We start from the raw sequence: 20285 nt of genomic DNA on the forward strand, positions 1-20285 counted from the left end.
AATGCCAAACAAATGGTCTAAATGATTTTTTTTCATGATCGAATTTATGGATGTTTGTGCAGGGTGAGGAACAGTTCATCAACTATCCTGACAGGTTGTTTTCACCTTCTGAAAACAGTTTTTAAACAAATGAACAAAAAAACTGGATCCATTTACTGCCATGAAATTGCTTTAACCCCATGCACTGCAGAAAACATAAAAGTGTGTGTGTGTAAATATATTGACATACACACAATATTGAAATTATAACAGGGAAAATAACTTGACCACTATCTTTTAAGGTGTTTCTCTCTCTTTTGAAAAAATAAAACAAAATAGTCATACGTGAAAAGTAAACACTGTAGAGAAGAATAAAACAACAAAAGAACTCGCTTTCCTCGACTCCCTGGAACTACTCTCCAGAAAATATAATTATTAACTGCTTTATACAGCCTTTCAGAGATGTTTAATGGACACACACACACACACACACACACATACGTGCGCACGCGCCATGCACTCTATAGACTGCTTTGTTCATTGCTTGAATGTTGGCTATAATGAATATCTTTTCATATCAGCAAATGAAATTCCATCTCTTTCATTTTAATGGCTGCAAAGTATTTACTTTTATAAGTGTACAACATTTATTTTTAAAGTCTCATATTAATTTAAATTTAATATTTTCTATTAAAACAAAGTTGTGTATGAACACTTGTGCAAGGTATGCTTGTTTTAGATTTTGGTAGGTATTATCAAAAGAGAACGCCAATTCACACTTCCACTAACAGTGTATGAAAGTGACTGTTTTCTTGCATCCTCACCTACACTGAGTTTTATCAAGATGTAAAAATTTTGATAACTAAAATTTACTATATCTTTATTGTTTTGAGTTGTCTTCCTTCAATTACAAACACCCTTTTTATATTTATTGACTATTTATATTTCTTTTGTCTATGAGCTTTCTATTCATACTTTTAGTCCATTTTAATTATTCTTTCTCTTATTGATTTGTAAGAGTTTTTGTGTATAATAAGAAATTTGGCCCACTCATATTCATTTGTTAATTAGTAGAAAAAATGTATTGAGTGACTATTATGTTGCAGGCATCAGAGATGGTACAATGAATAAAATAGATAAAATCCTTGCTCTCTTGTAACTTCCATTTATTGGGAAGAAACAAAAAAATAAACAAGATAAATAAGCAAAATCGTAGTAAGCAGACCAGGCAGGAAGATGTGGTGATAACTTGAGAAAGGTCTCTTCTGATTACTTCTATTCTCTCAGCAAGATAGGAAGCAACATAATTCATGAAGATGAGGGTCAGGGAGAAGATGCTGGAGATTTGTGTCTGAGAGTGGGAGAGTAAATGGATCACAGACATGTGGAATGATGTCTGAACACCAATACATCACATTATTAGTCTTGACTATAATGTGAGACCAGTCAGCATGTTTGAGTGTTTTTTATTGTTGCAGCAAAATTCAACTGAATGGGTACACATGGGAAGTTAGCAGAACAAGAGATTTAACTAAGGTTGGGATTTTTCCCGGATGTATTCATGTGCTATGGCTACTATAACAAAATACCATAGGCAGGTTGCTTAAACAACAGATATTTATTTCCTCACCGTTTTGGAGGCCAGAAGTCCAAGATCAAGGTTCTGGCAAGGTTGGCTTCATCTGATAGCTCTCGCCTTGGCTTGCAGATGGCCACCTTCTCACTGTGTCCCCACGTCCTTTCCTCTGTGCTCATGCATCCATGGTGTCTCTTCCTCTTCTTATAAGGACACCAGTCCTATTGGATTAGGGCCCCGTTTCCTTGACCTCATTTAACTTTAAGTACTTCATTAAAGGCCCTATGTCCAAATATAGTCACATTGGGGTTTAGGGGCTCAACATATGAATTTAGGGGGGGACACAATTTGGTCCATGACACCAGACGTGTTTGAAGAAAAAAGAGGGGACAAGAGAAGTGAAGACAGATGCCAGCTAGTGGTTATAATGATGGAACGTGGCATTTAAGTTAAGTAAGGAATTAAAAACTCAAGGTGGTGAGACAGTAGGCTTAATGCTCTTCTTTATCTCTGTGGTAATAGTTAAACGCTTGTTTAAGATGGGATACCAGAAAAAGGTGAAGGGATTAAGCAAAAACAAACAAATAACCAAAACACTCATAAACACAGATATTAGCATGGTGATTACCAGAGGGGAAGAAGGAGTTGGGAGAGGTAGAAGAGGGTATAGAGAGGATAAATGGTGATGGAAGGAAATTTGACTTGGGGTGGTGAACACACAATACAGCGTACAGATGATGTATTATAGAACTGTACACTGAAACCTATATAAGTTATTAACCAATGTCACACCAATAAATTAAGTTTCTTTTAAAAAATGGAACACCAGAGAAAGCCAACTGGAAATATAGAAGCACGTGGTAGAGGAGAATGCCTGATATTGAACTATACAGAGGTTATAGTTGTTGGTAATGAAATGTTTGACCACAGGAGAATCAGTAACTGAGATAAGGTGAATGATATTGGAGGAACCAGATGCAACATGTCACAAGGGTCATCTCTGCACGTGTTGCAATCATGAATAACTATGACAGGAGTAGTATTGAAGAGAATGGAAGTGAACCAGGACTGCAAAAGTCTAAGCAATGGAGGGCAGTAGCCAATGAATGACTGTAACATAGAGCACTAGTCCTAGGATATGACATCTGAAGTTGGGGAGAGACAGCTGGTGATCTGGTCATGGCAACGAGAAGCCGAAGAGCTGAAGTACACCTATGCGAATTTCCAGGTCTAGTGATTAAGGGAGAGAAAACAGATGCCCCTGGACAGCCTGTGAGGAAGCACTGAGTTCAGGGACAGCCAGGTTGTAGTTAGAGCAGGAAGTTGATGGGAACGCTCAGAGAAGACGCCAAGCATGTAGGAGACCTGCTTTTGAGTGACAGTGCAGTGGGACAGTTTTAGGAATGAGGGTAAGGTGTGGGGTCAGACATGGAATGTCCGGGCCAAATGGGAGTGAGGGTCCAGATAATGGGGGAATCTGAGCTTTTGAGGTGATTGATAAACAGAGATAAAGGTCAGGATGAAGATTAGTGTTGATGATCTCAAAGGGGTTAATGGTGTATAGGGGGTGCTATGAAGGTAAGGTGGAGGTGCTGAGGACTGAAGTTGGTGGAAGAGGGAGCTATGCCATGAGTATATAAGGTAGTAGGGAGGTTTTTAACTCCTGCCAATAGAGGTGTGAAGTCCAGGTGAGAGGTGGTCATATATGCTGCAATTGCTTTTTAACTCTGATTATTGGTCTTTTGACTTTATTAATATACTAGAGGCCCAGTGCATGAAATTCATGCACTTGGGCGGGGGGGGGGGGGGAGTTCCTCAGCCTGGTCTGCACCCTCTCTCAGTCTGGGAGCCCTCAGGGGATGTCCAACTGATGGCTTAGGCCCTGCAGGGAGCAGGCCTAAGCCATCAGTCGGACATCCTTAGTGCTGCCGCGAAGGTGGGAGAGGATCCCGCCACCATTGCTGCACTAGCCAGCCGTTAGCCTGGCTTCTGGCTGAGTGGTGCTCCCCTTGTGGGAGTGCACTGACCACCAGGGGGCAGCTCCTGCATTGAGCGTCTGCCCTCTGGTGGTCAGTGTGTGTCATAGAGACCAGTCGTTCTGCTGTTTGGTCAATTTGCATATTAGTCTTTTATTATATAGGATATTTATAAAACTTTTTATTTGTCATATTTTCAAATTTATCAATCTTTTTCCTTCATGACTTTTAGGTACACTTATGCTTAGGAATGTTTTCCTTATTCCAAAATCACAACCCTCTTTTTAAAAGGAGAACATTTTAAAATGTTTTGCTTTAGTATTTTTATTTTTAATTTGGAGTCTATTTTGGATTGATGAGTTTGTAAGAATCTGGATTTTTGTTTTTTCTACATGACCAGCTTAAGGTTCCAACATCATTTATCAAATAGTTGACCATTATTCTATGTTTTAAAATATCCTAAATTTCTCTTTGAATCTTTATTTATCATATATTCACATCATCTACTCTTAGCTCTTAACCAAGTCTTGGACTAAAAATTTTTAAAGTTTCTGTGCTCTGAGCATTCTCTCTCTTAGTTTATAATAAAAATCTGAAAACAAAAGTCTTCTACCTTTAAAATTCAGATGTATCCTTGGACATTAAGAATCTCAATGAGTTGAGTTTAATGGCACCTGGTGCTGGGACATTCATGCTAATCCTGCCATTTGTGTTTTGGGGGCAAAGTTGTTAAAATAACTCCTGAATAAAGCCCCTCTCACTCTCTTTTCTAATGACTTGATATTTGACTAATACACTTTCTCCAGAAGAATGTTTGCATGCTGAGCCATGGGAAAATGGCAATATGAAATTCACAGTTCATTTACAGAATGACAACTCCAATAGCTGTTTATATTTCAAAGTATTATAAATTATATTGACGGTATGTTTAGAGTAAGGCAGGAGGCTATCCAGCTCAAATAACATCATGGTATTGCAAACCCCACAAAAACTACCATTATTTCTTGTTTGTTTCTTATATTTAGAGTCCTCTCACTTCTCAAATTCTGAAATACTGCAGTAAACAGTATAAGACATTTGATTCTGAAAAAGAGGATGAATCACAAAACAGCATTGCCCTAGAGAAATGAGTAACAGGCCTGCATCACTGACACCTACAGTTCATCCTGTCGGACTAAAGCTCTACTCTCTTCTCACACTCTTGTTCATCCGTTATGTGCTGGGGAGTCACAATGGTCTTCCTGCCTCCAGCTCTGTCTTCTAATCCATGGTCAGATGGCTTCCCCAATTCTCTTTCCAATATGCAAATGAGAACACGTGACTCCCCCTGCTTAGGAAGGTCTCCTGACTCTCCACTGCCTAAAGAATACAGCGCAAATTCTGGAGCCTGGCATGCTGGATTCTTCACATTCTGACTCTAACCTACAGCTCTAGCTGGATCTCCTGCCATCCCTTCCATGCATCTTAAAATCACTTCCTATCTGGCTACATAGTATCTCATTTCAAATCTTGTTTACAGAGTTCCCCATGCCTGTGATACACCTCACATCTCTTCTCCCCCAAACTGGGAAAATATGACAGATCCTGTAAGGCTCAGCTCAAACATCACCACCTCTTGGGAGGTTTCTCTAATCCCTCGGGCAGAAACCATCACTTTCTCATTAGTATTCCTATAAAACTTACTTTATGTCATTATTAAACAGTGCTCACTGGTACTTAGAGGGTTGATTACGACACTGGTTCTCTCACTGAATTGGGACTGCTCCATCAGTAAAAACATATTTACTAGTAAGCATGTTGTACTGGCATAGTTGCACTGAATTGAGCACAAGCATTATCTTGTTTTATCGGCGGGCACTTTTATAATCTTCATTTTCAGATAAAAAAAATTGAGCCTTACAGTGATTAAGTAAGAAACTTGCAGGCAGATTAGATATCCACTCAGAATATTCTGTGCCTGAAACTCAATCCTTTTGTTGATTCCAAAGCCTGTTAATGTAGGAAAGAACTAGCCCATGTGCTGCGTGCAACTTGACTTCTCTCAAAAAGATATTGCCTTGTGTGGGAGATCCATATGGTGACGAAAGCTTCTTACAGCCTGTGTGACCTTGGGCAAGTTACCGAATATCTCTGAGTCTTTGGGCTTACATCTGTAAGACTGAGATAATGAACTGCTTAACTACCTCTTAGGGCTTTTGAGAGGATTAAATGAAATAATGTATGCAAAACACATAAAAGCTGGCAGAATACATTAGTAATGGATATCTTCTCTTCCCTTTTCTCTCCATGCCTTTCCCACAAATACAACAGAACATCCTCAGAGGCCTATCTGGCTGCCCTGACCAGTGAGAAAACCAAGCAGGGGCTAGAGATACAGAGATAAGTGACCCGAGGGATGACAGGTTTAGACAGAATTATCCATAGCTAGAATCATGCCACTTCCATGAGGACCTTAAATGAATAATGACTTAAATATATTATACCATTGCTTTTATCTCCTGTATTTATTTGGGGTGGGGGGTGGGGAGAGAAATGGCCTCATAGAGTGCTACAGAAAGAGGGAAGCACTTCATGGGAAATTATCTCTTTTCTGTCCTAAACGAACATTTCTTGCCACAAAAATCTCAGAATTTGGACACTGGCTTTCAAATTCAAAAGAAAAACAACCCTAGTTTAGAGATTCTTTTGATTTGCTTTTTGGCACCACTAACACCATTATCAAATGACTTCAAAGCTCTGGGCTTCAGTGATAAGATCACAGCTCTCATGGCCAGTGAGAAATTGGGGAAGGAAAATTGTTTTAAGACTTTTGGGCGGTCTGGTTTTATAGAACTTCTGTGTTTATTTCATTCAACTTCCAGATATCAAGAATATGTTTAACACCGATGACATGTGTGGAACTAGAGTATCAGGGTGAGAGGCAGTTTCTGGACTCTTCCAAGCTCTTCCTGTTCCGTGGCCAAGGCAAAGAGGTAAAACACAGCAACTGATTTGAATGGCTGGAGTTGAGATAGGTAAACACGGAGTGTCAGGAGAATGCAAGAAGTGATGCCTAGCCCATAGGGGAGTCAGCAAGTGGGTTGATAGTGGTGACAAGTTGCCCAGAGCAGATTTCCCAGAGTCTTGGAAGATGAGAAGGAGTTAGCTAGACTAAGAAGGAAGACATGGCTTTCTTATCCTAAGACTCAAACCAGCTACTAGAAATTAAAACAAATCTTCACTGAGTATTTTATCTTATGAGTTCCTCAGACAGTATTTCAATTAATCTTCATATGACCCTTGTGGGATATGCAGTTTAGAAATGAGGAAATATAGAGAGCTTTTGAACAACCTTCCTAAGGTTCCACTGCTAGTTCATGGAGAGGTTGGGATTTGAATCCAGGTCGGACTCTAAAATAGTTAGTCTTTTTTATTGTGCCAAGCAAATTTTATATAGTTCTCAGTAATATTTTCATTCACTACGAAACAATTATATTGACAACTGTGACATCATAGAATTTAAAACTGGATTGAGATAAAACATATGTATGTATGTATGTCTTTAAAAGAACAAGAAAGGAATATTTCTTGTGTGAGTAAAAGTTGCAGCAATACAATGGCATTTATGGGAATATGATTATTTTGGCAAAAGACATGTAAGGATTAGTTCTATAAAAATAATGCGGAGCACATGCTATTGTGGAGTTGAATTTGTGTTATTCCAATTCTGTACCCAATGCTAATAATCTGAAGCCAGTTAAGCATATTATTGTGAATGTGCCCTTACCTTAAAATTTGGATTAAGATCCATATGAATCTCTCTTTTTCCCTGCCAAATCTCATAATACTCCAACCTCTTATACCCCTGTGAATGTCCTTCTTACCTGTTGATAAGGCAGGTGTCATCTTCACTTTACAGATGAGGAAACTGTGGTTGTGTAAGTCACTCAAAGTCTTAGCTGCGAAGAGTGGCAAAATTACTGTGAAAATGCAGGACTTTCAGAAGCAGAAGGCACTGTGCTTGGAACTTGCACATAATTTTATATTTAATTCCTGTAATAATCCTAGAACACGAGTGTTTTCCCCACTTTTAGAAATGAGACACTGAGGCTCAGAGATGGACTATAATCCAGTTAAAGAGCTGAAAAGTGGCTGAGTTGAAATTGGAACTTGCTTTTCAAAGCCACATGTCTACACATTTCTGCAAGCCATGTATGTTTTCCTGCCATAGTCCAACCTTGAGCATAGGGCCTGTCACATTGTGGGTACGCTTTGGTGCCCACTTTTGTGGAGTGGTGATAAATGGAATGTGTGTGAAATATTCCTAGATAAAGTCTTATTTGGCAAAAAGAAGTAGAGAAAATCTTACTGAAAATATTCTTGAGTCTTTTCTCCAGAGTCCATAAGCATGATATTGTATGAAGTGCTTTCCTGGGCCCCCAGCTGCCTTATTTATGGAAACATTCTGGCTTTGTCCTTACCCCAAACATCTTTCTACAAAACAATCTTGCCCTTAGTCTGACCCTGTAGGCAATACATGGCCTCTCCAGTTAATATTTGACTAGAGTCCAAATGTGAAATTCCTTTCCTTATTTATTTATTAAGAATACCATTTGTCATAGATGACCATCTGCTAATGAGTCACATTGGCTTTGAGTTGGATTCTCGGTTATTCAGCAGATATTGATTAAATAGCTATTATGCACAAGGGAGAACATTATTAAGTTTCCATGAGATGGCAGAGAAAACCTGTTGTCCTGTGACATTCTCCAGACTCAGAATTCTAGTCCTGAGCTCCAGTATTGCCTCTACCACCAATTACTATGTGATGTGGCCTGTTGAGCATCTTTGGACATCTGTAAATTTAAGATGTTCACCGGATCTCAGTCCATGGCCTAACGGTATCCTTAAGGGATATTTGAGAATGTGTGGAAGTCTGGGGTCATCAAAATGATTGAGGGGTGCCACTGACCTTTAGTGGCCAGAAACTGGGGATGATAAATGCCATGCATTGTAGGGATGAGTCCTCCACCACAAGAAAACATATTCCAGCCAAGATTGTAATTGTTTCTCCACTGAGAAACAATGATTGAAACCCTTCCCAGGTTTAGTGTTCTCTAATTCTAAGACAGTGACTGAGAGGCAAATTACAGTTCCATTAACTTTGACAAAGTCAACAAGCAATGATGTTAAATATAGACAAGCTACTGGCAAATTGCCTTCCAAGGAGCAAAAACGAAAGAGAAAAAAAACGTGGGTATGAAATATTAGTGTTCTTTGCAATGCATGCTGGCAAAGAAGTGACTAAAATGCCATTCATGATTGTAGCACATTTTCTATTAATTATCTTAGATAATTTGTAAAGCAATAGCTTGCATGCTACATGGAACGTTAATTCTGCTAATGATTTGTGACTGCATTTTTCCTTGATTATCACAATAATCTTAGCTCCACAGCACTTTGTTTCTATGAAAGGGCCCTACACTTGGTCCACTGGCCTTTATATATACCACTGATTTGCATTTGTAACAATAACGGAAGAGCTATATGCTCCAGACTTACTGTTGTCTATTTTGTTTTGCCAATTAAAGCTATTTAGTAATTTAGTAAGGATAATGAACATGACTCCCAGACATTTTAGTAGTTTGAATCATCATAAGCCTCTTGGTAGCATGGTGCTGGCTGGCACCGCCATCCCAGGCCAGCTCTACAGCTGTGTAGAATGCATTCCCTCTGGCACGGGCCCATCTGTGTTCTCTGTGCCTTGTGAGATTAGAGGGTTCCATAGCTCTTTGCAGACAATAGAATCTATGTTTAAAATATGAGCATACACAAAAATGTTTTTATTGACCAAATCAAAGTTTTGAAATTGTTCTCCCATTCCACTGAGTTCAAGAATAGGGCCTCAGCCAGTTTGGCTCAGTGGATAGAGCGTTGGCCTGCAGATTGAAAGGTCTCAGGTTCAATTCTGGCCAAGGGCACATCAAGTGATTGCCTTCTGCACAAGCCCTGACCAGGACGTGGGCTGGGAAGGAGCCTGCAAACAAGGTACATGCCCTTGACTGGAATTAAACCTGGGACCCGTCAGTCCAAGGGCCGATGCTCTATCCACTGAGCAAAACCAGCTAGGTCCTGACAGATTGATTTTAATGAATTTTCCTTCGCCAATGAATTTCCACCAATCTTTAATTATGATCTGGAAGCATTTATCTGAAGGAATTAATCTTGGAAGAATTTTTTTTTAAAGGAGTCCTTTTAAATGCTATTGTAATCTGTTTAAAAGCTCAGATTTCTGCATAGTGAGCATTTTTACACAGGGACTCACCTACAATGGGTACAAAGTTTCAGGCCACCAACTTTAAGATCTGTCTCTATATCCACCTTTGGTTAGTCTTAGTCAAGCCGAGCCATTGATGAACAAGAATTCCTTTTTGTGGTTGAATAAAAGGACTAGGGGAATTACCCTTAAAATAGAGACAAAAAGAAAAAAGAAGGGAAATGTTTTATCCCCTGTGTATTGTCATTGGAGAAGAGACTAGGACACAACAGCCAAGCTAAAGAACGGATGTCATTGAAACAAGAAATCTGGGCCAGACCAGTCCAGCACACAAGGAATTGTGGGAATCCGATGCTTTTGAATATCACTTTAAAAGGCTCCACCAGACACACACACCTTCAAATGATGTTCCTAATTGTTCTTCCTATTTCTTTTCCTTTCACAAGTCACAAAGCAAAAGGGGGAAAAGCCCAGCGGGAAGAGCCAGCTGCTGAGCCTGTTAGGAGAAGAAAGAGCATGGATATGATGTTAATTTTGCTTCATTATCTTACACTCTACAAACTGGCTGGCAGGTGAACACTGCCTAGAGAATCCAGGAAGTTTTCATCAGGAACAACAGTATGCCTGGTGCGGCCATATTATCTAAAAATATCCATGAACAAGGGTAGGAGAAAGGAACAAAAGCCTATATGTGTTGCATCCGTTCTCCAAGGCCATAGATTGCCAGTAGATTGGGGAAAGATAACAGGCTCTGTCTGCTCTCCTCAACTGAAGACATTCAGCTTCCAGAACACAGGCACATTACAGAGAAGCTGAAATGCGGACTGTGATTATTTCTGTGAGCTGTAGCTACATCTATATCCGTAGCATAGGAAGGCTTTGCACAGCTCTAAGCTATTGTTCTCTCTCTCTCTCTCTCTCTCTCTCTCTCTCCCCCCCCCACCCCCTCCACATACACATTGTTCAAAGCACAGTGATCCTGATCTGCCACTCATGAAATGCAAATGCCGACATTGGGGGAAAGCCAGAGAATGAGAATTCCATTTAAAGCACGAGGCAGAGATCCCCCTCCCACGCCCCCTCAAATCTTCCCACGGGGACAGAAAGAGCAGTCGTATTTTTCTGCTTTGTTTGTTTTCCAGATGGGACTGCTCAGACCACATATCTGGCCTAACCAGCTGGCTTTGGGACTAATTCTGTGTTTGACTGAAAATCATGCTAGACATGCCAACATTTCTTCATTGTGTTTCAGACAATTCATGCATGCTACCACCACTTTTTAGCTCAGACAACCACCTCATCTCCAAAGATTAAAAGACACATTCCTGGGTCACGTCTGGCAGTTTAGTAGCTCATGCTCAGCAGTGCACCTTAGTGCTCTGTTCTTGCAATTTCTTCTCACCAGCAAAACCACTGGCCTGCTGAAGGAAGATGTTAGCCCCGGCCTCTGCCAGCCTCAGTTAAGACCATGCATTCACAGTCCTATTCCATCCACAAGTCAATCTTGATGCGGGTAGAAGAGTCCACTGCCAGAGTGGGCAGATCAGTTGGTGGGGTACAGAATTAGAACTGCTGCTGTAACCACACTCACTGTCCCGAACCTTCGGTGTGACCTGAGGGAACCTGCATGCCTGTTGGGTTGAAGAAGTTTCTTGATCACTGAGATCTTGCTTTTCCTGCATCAGAATCATTTAGGCGTGTTAAAAAAAAAAATGCAGATCCTGGATCTCACCGCAAATTTATTACATGAGGATGGGCCTGGAAATCTGTATTTTAACACTAAGAGACTAGCTTATGAGAAGTATAATGCAATGATTAAAAACACACGCTCTATTTGTGTGATGTTGGGGAAAATTACTTAACTTTACTGTCAAATGGTGATTGAGGATTAAATTAGTAAATCCATTTAAAGAGCCTAGAACAGTGCCAGGCACATAATAAGGCTTAGTACATGCTGGCTACTACTATTATTATGTAACAAACATCCCTGATAATTATTTAAAATCATGTTTGAGATCCATAGGCCCAGTGTGTTCATCTTGGATTCTAAATCTGCTTTTTGCTTATCCGTCCTGATTTGCCCTGAGTTTGGAGCTCTGTATTGTTCCTCCAACCTGTTTTCCTCAAACATAGATCCTCTTGACTCTTTGGTGTGCCAGGAACTGGTATCTTGTCTAGTTATCGCCTGTCCTCCCGTCAAAATGGACTGGCCACTGAGAATAGGGATGCTGCTGTTGGCTTAAAGCAGTAGTTCCCAACCTTTCTAATGCTGTGACCCTTTAATACAGTTCCCCATGTTGTGGTGACCCCCAACCATAAAATTATTTTTGTTGCTACTTCATAACTGTAATTTTCCTACTTTTATGAATCATAATGTAAATATCTGATATGCAGGAGGTATTTTCATTGTTACAAATTGAACATAATTAAAGCATAGTGATTAATCACAAAAACAATATGTAATTATTTATGTGTTTTCCGATGGTCTTAGGCGACCCCTATGAAAGGGTCGTTCGAACCCCAAAGGGGTAGCGACCCACAAGTTGAGAACCTCTGGCTTAAGGGGTACCCACTCTCCAAGTTGGGGCCCAACCATAGAATTTAGGACTCCCTAATCATTCAACATAATTCAGTGTTGATAACTGTTCAAGCCTAGCCAAAGCTACTATGCTGTTTTGGACACAGTACATTAGAAAAGGGGTCCTTCCCTTAGGGACTTGTCCTCTGGTGACCAACTGTCCCCGTCCTCTTGGACTGTCCTGGTTCTTGCACTGAAAGTCCTAGGTTTCAGGAAACACCTCAGTTCTGGGGTAACCAGGAAGGTTAGTCCCCCTGTGCCTGACAGTTGCTGGGTCTCCAGTAGGCTGAGTAGAAATGCCCAATTGGACTCTCCATTTGAGGCCTTGACAACCTTCAGAGGTATGAAGCTCAGACCTAGAGAGCCCCCTGATTGTGTTGGTTTAGGACACTGCGATCTGAAAAATATAATAATACTTTCTATTTGCAAGGCTGACAGTGGAGCAGAATTGTATTGAATGCCTTGATAGGGATCAGAGGATTTTCACAATAGGGTGCTTCATGTAAGGCACTCAGAACTGGTATCTTCCGGTCTGTCATGTTTCAGATGTGAACAATAGCAAGAGCTATAAATAGCATTCTTCCCTGGGTCTGAAGCATTATATGCTAATTACATTTCAGTCGGAAATTGGCAGAAGAGCTTTCTTTCCTAGTTCCCCAAAAAGGGATTTGGGAGGGAGAAAAGGAGGGTCCGGATTTTATAGAGCTGTAGAAATTGCAAATGTTGCCAAGGTAGTTAATCAACATCCAAAGACAACATCAAGCCTCATCCTGCATCTGCACATCTATGCCTCAAACCCCAGTGGGGTGAATAATAGCGTGGAAATGAAGGAAATTACCTGAAGGAAATTGCTTGAATGGGACTGTTCTAAGAGGAGGGTAGGGCTTACTTAATTAAAGTTCAGTTTAATTATTGCTATAACTTAAGGAAATGGAATGCCATGCAGTAATATGGGAGTATGAGAGGTTTGGGCTTTGTTGTATAACAGTTAATTTCAAATAGTTTGCTGGGGAAGGCATGATTAAATGCAGGACCAGGCTGATAAATGAATCATTCGGGAAGTGCATTTTTAACTAAATGGAAATGAGTCTAAGAAGAATTGGGGGAGGGGATCATTATAATTATTGTGTGGCCTTAAAATGCAGAAGAGGGAGGATGGTCTCTGGGTCAGAAGAAGAGCAGAAAGGCTGAGCTCTGGGCTCTGTCTCTTTAATGGGCCCCCTCGTGGTCCAGAATACAGCGCAGGAAGTGGTAAATCCATTACAGCACCAGGCTGCTCATAAAAACCCGGAGCGTCCTCTGTTCTTGGGCTCACATCCTACTCCAGGCCACCACTAAACCCCTGCGGTTTCCAGGAAGCCAACAAGCCCTCCTGCAAAATCCATATAAGCCCACCATCTCCCTACTCAAATCCTGGCATGAATACTCTCTTCCTAGCACTTCCACTGTTTTCTTTATTTCATGTGTCAACTGGGGAAAAAAAATCTCATTTCTTACCTACCTCAAAGTAAGACTCTAAGATAAGACAACATAAAGGTATCAGTGAGAAAAGAGATTTATCTAGTCGAGAGAAAGCTGAGAATCAGAATATAAAATATTGTCTTTTCATTTATGAGAATCATCCACAGTGAATGAGAACAAGGTGAGGGGAAAGCCCTCAACCCATGCAGGCCTTTATATGTATTATGCAATATATATAAATCCTCTCTACATATATACACTATACATAAATTTTATATATAAATGTATAACTTTAATTAAGTTTTTACTTTTTATTATATACATAAAAATGTATAAAACTTTAAGTAAGCCTTGCCATTTTCTTATAAATTATCTAAAATCATGAGTTTTTACTGATACTTTCAATTCCAATAGAAGCCCATGGGGTTTTTCCTTGCTTTTTTCCACTCTACATTTCCATGTCTTCCTTCTTCCACAATGAAAATCCAGGCTCCCCCAAACATGATCACATATATTTTTTGCTCAATCTTATAATCTACATAAATAGCTATTTTTTTTCTATTTCTATATGACTACAGAAAACAAAACGAAACAAAATAAAACCAAGAAAATCTCTAACTTCAACATTTAAAAAAAAATAATTTTATTGATTTTTTACAGAGAGGAAGGGAGAGGGATAGAGAGTTAGAAACATCGATGAGAGAGAAGCATCGATCAGCTGCCTCCTGCACACCCCCTACTGGGGATGTGCCTTCAACCAAGGTACATGCCCTTGACCTGAATTGAACCTGGGACCCTCCAGTCCCCAGGCTGATGCTCTATCCAGTGAGCCAAACCAGCTAGGGCTAACTTCAACATTTATGTGTCTGTTTTTCCCCCTAGACTGAGGACATATAATCAAAGTACTATGTTTGACCGTTTCCTGCATTAATTAATTCACATTTTGCCCCATCATTATGGTTATGCTTTTCATTTGTAACGCTTTTAAGATCATTTATTCCCATTTGCATTAAGTTTTAGGTTTTCCCCCTACCTTGTTGACTTAATTTTTTAATTTGTTGACATGCTTTTCAAAGTCACACCTATATTAAAAGATCTGCTCATTAATGTTTTATTTCTTCCCTTAGCCTTTCTACTCCATTTTCCTTATTTCTTAGAGGTAACACATTTTATTATTTTGTGGTTCATCCTTTTGATGTGTGTGTATTCCCTCCCCCACCAAGTCAACACATTTTGTATGTTCTTTGGTTTCCCCTTGTTTCTTACATGAAAAGGTACTGTACTATATAAACTCTTTTGCATTTTGCTTTTTTCTTTTAACAATATATCCTGGAAATCACTTCATGTAGGTTTATAAAGATCTTCCCTTTTTTCCCCTCATTGCATGCATGTTCTATAGTATTTCACCAAGCCCCTATGCTTGGGCATTTAGGTATAGCCAATAATTTACTATTACAAATGATGACTAACCTTATGCTTGTGTATTTTGGATTATTGTACCTTCAGGAGGGGCTGCAGGCTGAAAATGAGAGCTGTTTCCTTGAGGACTTTGTAAGATTCTGGCATAGGTAGTCCCACCCTGGGACGCAGAGTGGATTGTGTAATACAGGTCTGGGGAGAAGGGTATCACCCATTTCCATCTTACAAATGACTGGTTCTAGGGGTACAGAGGTGACTTGAGGAACTTCATGCCCTTTGGCACCTTGAGTCAGCTTTGCAGACTCCCAGAGACAATACTAATCTTGGGAGAAGAAATTTCATTCACTGCTGTGATACCCAAAACTGTGGTCATGGCAAAGGCCAGGCACTCTTGAAAGTGACTCATGGACAGTCAACATTTTAAAAGAGTCCAGAGCAGAGGACTGTGTGCACAGGTCGCATCCCCCAGACAAGACCAGGAAGACTTAGGGGTAGGGGCTGAGAGCTGCCTCTCTGTACCACTGGGTTTAATGAGAACATAACCTAATCCATACTGTCTGTGGGTTTGGGAAAGCTTAGGTTATAAACGAAAGAGGACATGAGTAAAACATAAAAAAAATTACATGCTATTAGAATTATGATGTGAAGGTGCTTTTGTAGATATGTCAAAACATTGATTAGGTAGCTCAGAATAGGGGCAGACTTCCCATTTCCTGTTTATTACCATGGAATCAATCATTTGAGTGGGCATTGGACATGGAGCATTCATCTTGAAAGATTAAAGTCCAGGAGAGAAAGGTGTTCAATGGGAGAGGAAAGCTGGCTGTCCCTCTGCCTGCCACTTCAAAGAGGGATTTACCTTGGTGATTTCACCACAGTCCAAGGGCTGGCCCAGAGCTTTTCAGGTTCAGAAACTGAGAAAATTGGATTTGTCAGCACTGAGGTAAGATCAGTCAATCGGGCCCTCAATCTTACTGACCAAGTTCACACGGCAGATGTGTAAATCAAAATGCCATTTTATTAATTTATAGTAAGAAGTCAAATCAGCCAGGAGATCAGACAAACATTCTGTGTCAAACACCTTCTCTCCCTGTGCTGAAATATGCGTGGGAAGTCAAATTGTCATCAGAAGACAGCCAGGCGAGCCTGGGATCCGAGCTGCAAGAGGGAGCTGGCCTTCTGATTGGAATGTTACACAAGTCAGATGCTTCACTCCCCACCAAAGGATATAGCTAGAGAGATTAGAGGGACCGAATTCTGGGCACAGGTCACATGCTGCAAGACAGACCTGGGTGTCCACAACTCTCTCTTTGTCTTTTTGTCCCACACGGATCACACCTCTATGCTACATGTTCTTTCTCCACCTGTGTCTATTCCATTGACGAGGTTATAGCCCAGGTGGCTCTCTTTTTTGACCTTGCCCTTGCCCTCACCCCTGCCTACTAAGTGAGACTGAGAAATGGACAATTGTCCCAGTGTGGCCCTAACCTAGAATTGGTTGGCAGTGCCTGCTGTGTTCTTCTGAGGTTAGAAAGCTTCATATAATCATGTGTGATTAGTGTGCAAACCAAGCAAGGCTTCCAGCCTTTGTCTGTCAACCTTTAGGCCAGATCCTTGCCGCAGAGGAAGCTAATGAATTGTTAATGATGGTGATCAATGCCTTTGTCTCAGTACAGGGACTGCCTCTTCTCTGTAAACCATTTGCTGCCTTCATTGAACCCAGAGTAAGATGCTGTTGGGGGCTGGGCTGAGGAGAGAGGGTTGCCGCACAACCTAGAGTTACAGGTTCACGCTCCACCTTGGCATTCACATGTGATATTTGAAATGCTCAGGATGTTAGCTGACACCTTTATGGAAGTAAAGGAATAGCCTAAAGGTAACAGGTCTGGTTTGGTTTGTGGGGAAAGAGATATTCACTGCTCTGAGTGCTGCCCTTTGTTCTAAAGTGTCTATCTTCCCCCATCATGCCTTCCTTAGGCACCGCTCTTAAAAACAGAATGACCCGTGAGAGCTTTCACTTGACTTCCACCAGATTAATAGATGACAGTTACTGAGAGCTTGTCACGTGCCAGACTCTGTTCTGAGCCCTTTACATATTAATGCATTTAGTCTTCACAATAATCCTGTGGGGTTTGGTGCTATTATATCTCATGTTATAGATGAAGAAATGAGACATTGAAAAGTGAAGTAACTTGCCCAAAGTCACTACTGAGTAAATGGCAGAGCCAGAATCCAAACCCGGAGTCTGATTCCTGAGCCTTTCCTGTTACCTGGTGTGTTAAACAAAGCTAAGATGTGTCTTTAAATGTCTCCAATTCTCTGCATTGAATTGTTTAAATATCAGCTGACTATACAAGCTCTTACTATCTGAGTTTATAGGAATCTGCTTATATATTGGAGTATTTTTTTAAACAATAAATACTTGATTCTACCAGTTATACATCCTTACATGCTATTTATCTCTCTGGAATGAACATAGTTTGTTAAAAATAAGGGGGCTACCCTACAGAATTTCTATGTCCCCTCCCAATGGTGACTTTCTGAGTTTACTACCATGACCACTGCTACTACTTTGTATTTGTAGAGAATTTAGCAATTTACATAAATTATTTTATTTTTCCATTAAATGGCCATGGAGTCAAGAAGTAATACTTGTTTACCTTTATGTTTCCAGAAATAGCTACTACAGTATTGGACATAGTAGGTACTGCTTATACATTTATTAACTTGAGCTCATTTTCATAATTATCTTGCAACATGGGCAGGCAACATTATCTTCATTACACAGATGAGGAAACAGATGCTGAGAGAGTTTAATAAATGACCTAAAACCAACCGTAAAGCTCACTTTTGTGCCCTTCTGTGTTTCCACTCCTCCCTCCATGGTGCTGCAAATGCGCCTGTTCTCCTACAGCAGCAGATTCTGAAATAATAAACAACAGTACAGAGTGCTTTTCCTAGCCAGCTATCTGCCAGAGAAACCATACAATTGTGCCTGGTTTAATGTAAGTTTTCTAGCTCATTTAAGAGAACAAATTGTTCTAAGGTGGGTTTTGTAGAGCTACGGATCAGCTGAAGACTGTGGGTACATGTCATTTTTAAAATGAGTAATAGGCAGTGAAAGATGAGCATTCAATTGCTTTTTGTTGACTGAATTAGAAATTCTCAATGTTGAACAATGACTCATGCAAGATCACCCAGGAATTTGATGTAATGCAAAGGTGCTCAAGTGACTCATGCGTTAACATTGTGGAGCATGACCACTTTTTGTTAAGGGGGAAAGTAGTGCGAACTTCTGCAAACCACAAAGCTAATGGAGGTGAAAACAGCTCATCAAGAATTAGATTCATACTTTTACTAACTAAGGTTTTATTATTTATTTATTTTTAATTTCCTTTTATTAAAAAAACTAGGGTTTTATATGTGACCATGAAATACTTTTGGTACCAAACATTTTCCAAAGAGATACTCTGTGCATGGAGAAAAAAAGAGTGCTGATAATGATCTTAAGACCATTCTAAAGTTTTATGCCTTGAGGCCCTGTTCTCTGGGAGCTATTTGGATTTCAAGCTTCAGATTCTCCAGACTTCAAAAGGGTGTTGGCTTCAGATGGGACTAACTACTGGGAAAACAGAGCCCTGTAAATGAACTCTAATTATCAGTGTGAAAATCTTCCTTGGAGGTGGTTGGGTAGAGTCAGGACTGAGAAACATGTGACAACAGGAAAGGGCTGAATGAGATGAGAAAGTGAGAGAGTCACTAGCTGAAAGCTTAATGTGCAGGTTGAACTCCTGTGGCCCACTAAAATGAAAAGCCTAGACACATATGTCTGGCTATGAGGGGCATGTAGATTTGCTTTTCGTCCTCATGAAATGGCTAGGCTTCTCCACAGCTGCAAGACATAAATGTCTAGACATATTTATAATGGGAGATTGTTTATCATATTCACCCGCAGAAGTTCTTATCTCCAATAGATCATAAGCAAATAAGGAGAGGAACATTTTTCTTTTCATCTCTAGCTCCTTTTCTTTCTTTCTTTTTGTTGATTAATTAAATCTTTCTTTTTCAGATTATTACAGTTGTTCCTCTTTTTTCCCCCCATAACTCCCCTCCACCCAGTTCCCACCACACCCTCCTCCCTCACTCCCCACATACTGTCCTCATCCATAGGTGCACGCTTGTTGTCCAGTCTCTTCCCGCACCCCCCACACCCCTTTCCCCCCACCCCCAAGAATAGTCAGTCCATTCCCTTTCTATGTCCCTGATTCTATTACAATCACCAGTTCATACTGTTCATCAGATTATTTATTCACTTGATTTTTAGATTCACTTGTTGATAGATGTGTATTTGTTGTTCATAATTTGTATCTTCACCTTTTTCGTCTTCTTCCTCTTCTTAAAGGATACCTTTCAGCATTTCATATAATACTGGTTTGGTGGTGATGAACTCCTTTAGCTTTTTCTTATCTGTGAAGCTCTTTATCTGACCTTCACTTCTGAATGATAGCTTTGCTGGATAAAGTAATCTTGGTTGTAGGTTCTTGGCATTCATCACTTTGAATATTTCTTGCCACTCCCTTCTGGCCTGCAAAGTTTCTGTTGAGAAATCAGCTGACAGTCATATGGGTGCTCCCTTTTAGGTAACTGATTTTCCTTCTCTTGCTGCTTATGGATACGTTCTTTGTCTTTTGCTCTTGGCATTTTAATTATGATGTGTCTTGGTGTGGTCCTCTTTGGATTCCTTTTGTTTGGGGTTCTCTGCGCTTCCTGGACTTGGAAGTCTATTTCTTTCACCAGGTAGGGGAAGTTTTCTGTCATTATTTCTTCAAATAGGTTTTCAATATCTTGCTCTGTCTCTAAAAACCTGCACTTAGTTTCTTTGTGTGTGTGTGGGGGGAGGGGTGTTGAAAATGCTTTACCTGTATTAACTCACTTAATCTTTCCAATGACTCTGCAAGATGATTAGTATTTTTCGCTCCATTTAACAGATAAGGAAACAGACTTTGTACTTAGTTTCATCTATTGTAACATTCACCCAAG

This window comes from Myotis daubentonii, chromosome 2 (assembly GCF_963259705.1).
Source record: "Myotis daubentonii chromosome 2, mMyoDau2.1, whole genome shotgun sequence".
NCBI lineage: Eukaryota > Metazoa > Chordata > Mammalia > Chiroptera > Vespertilionidae > Myotis > Myotis daubentonii.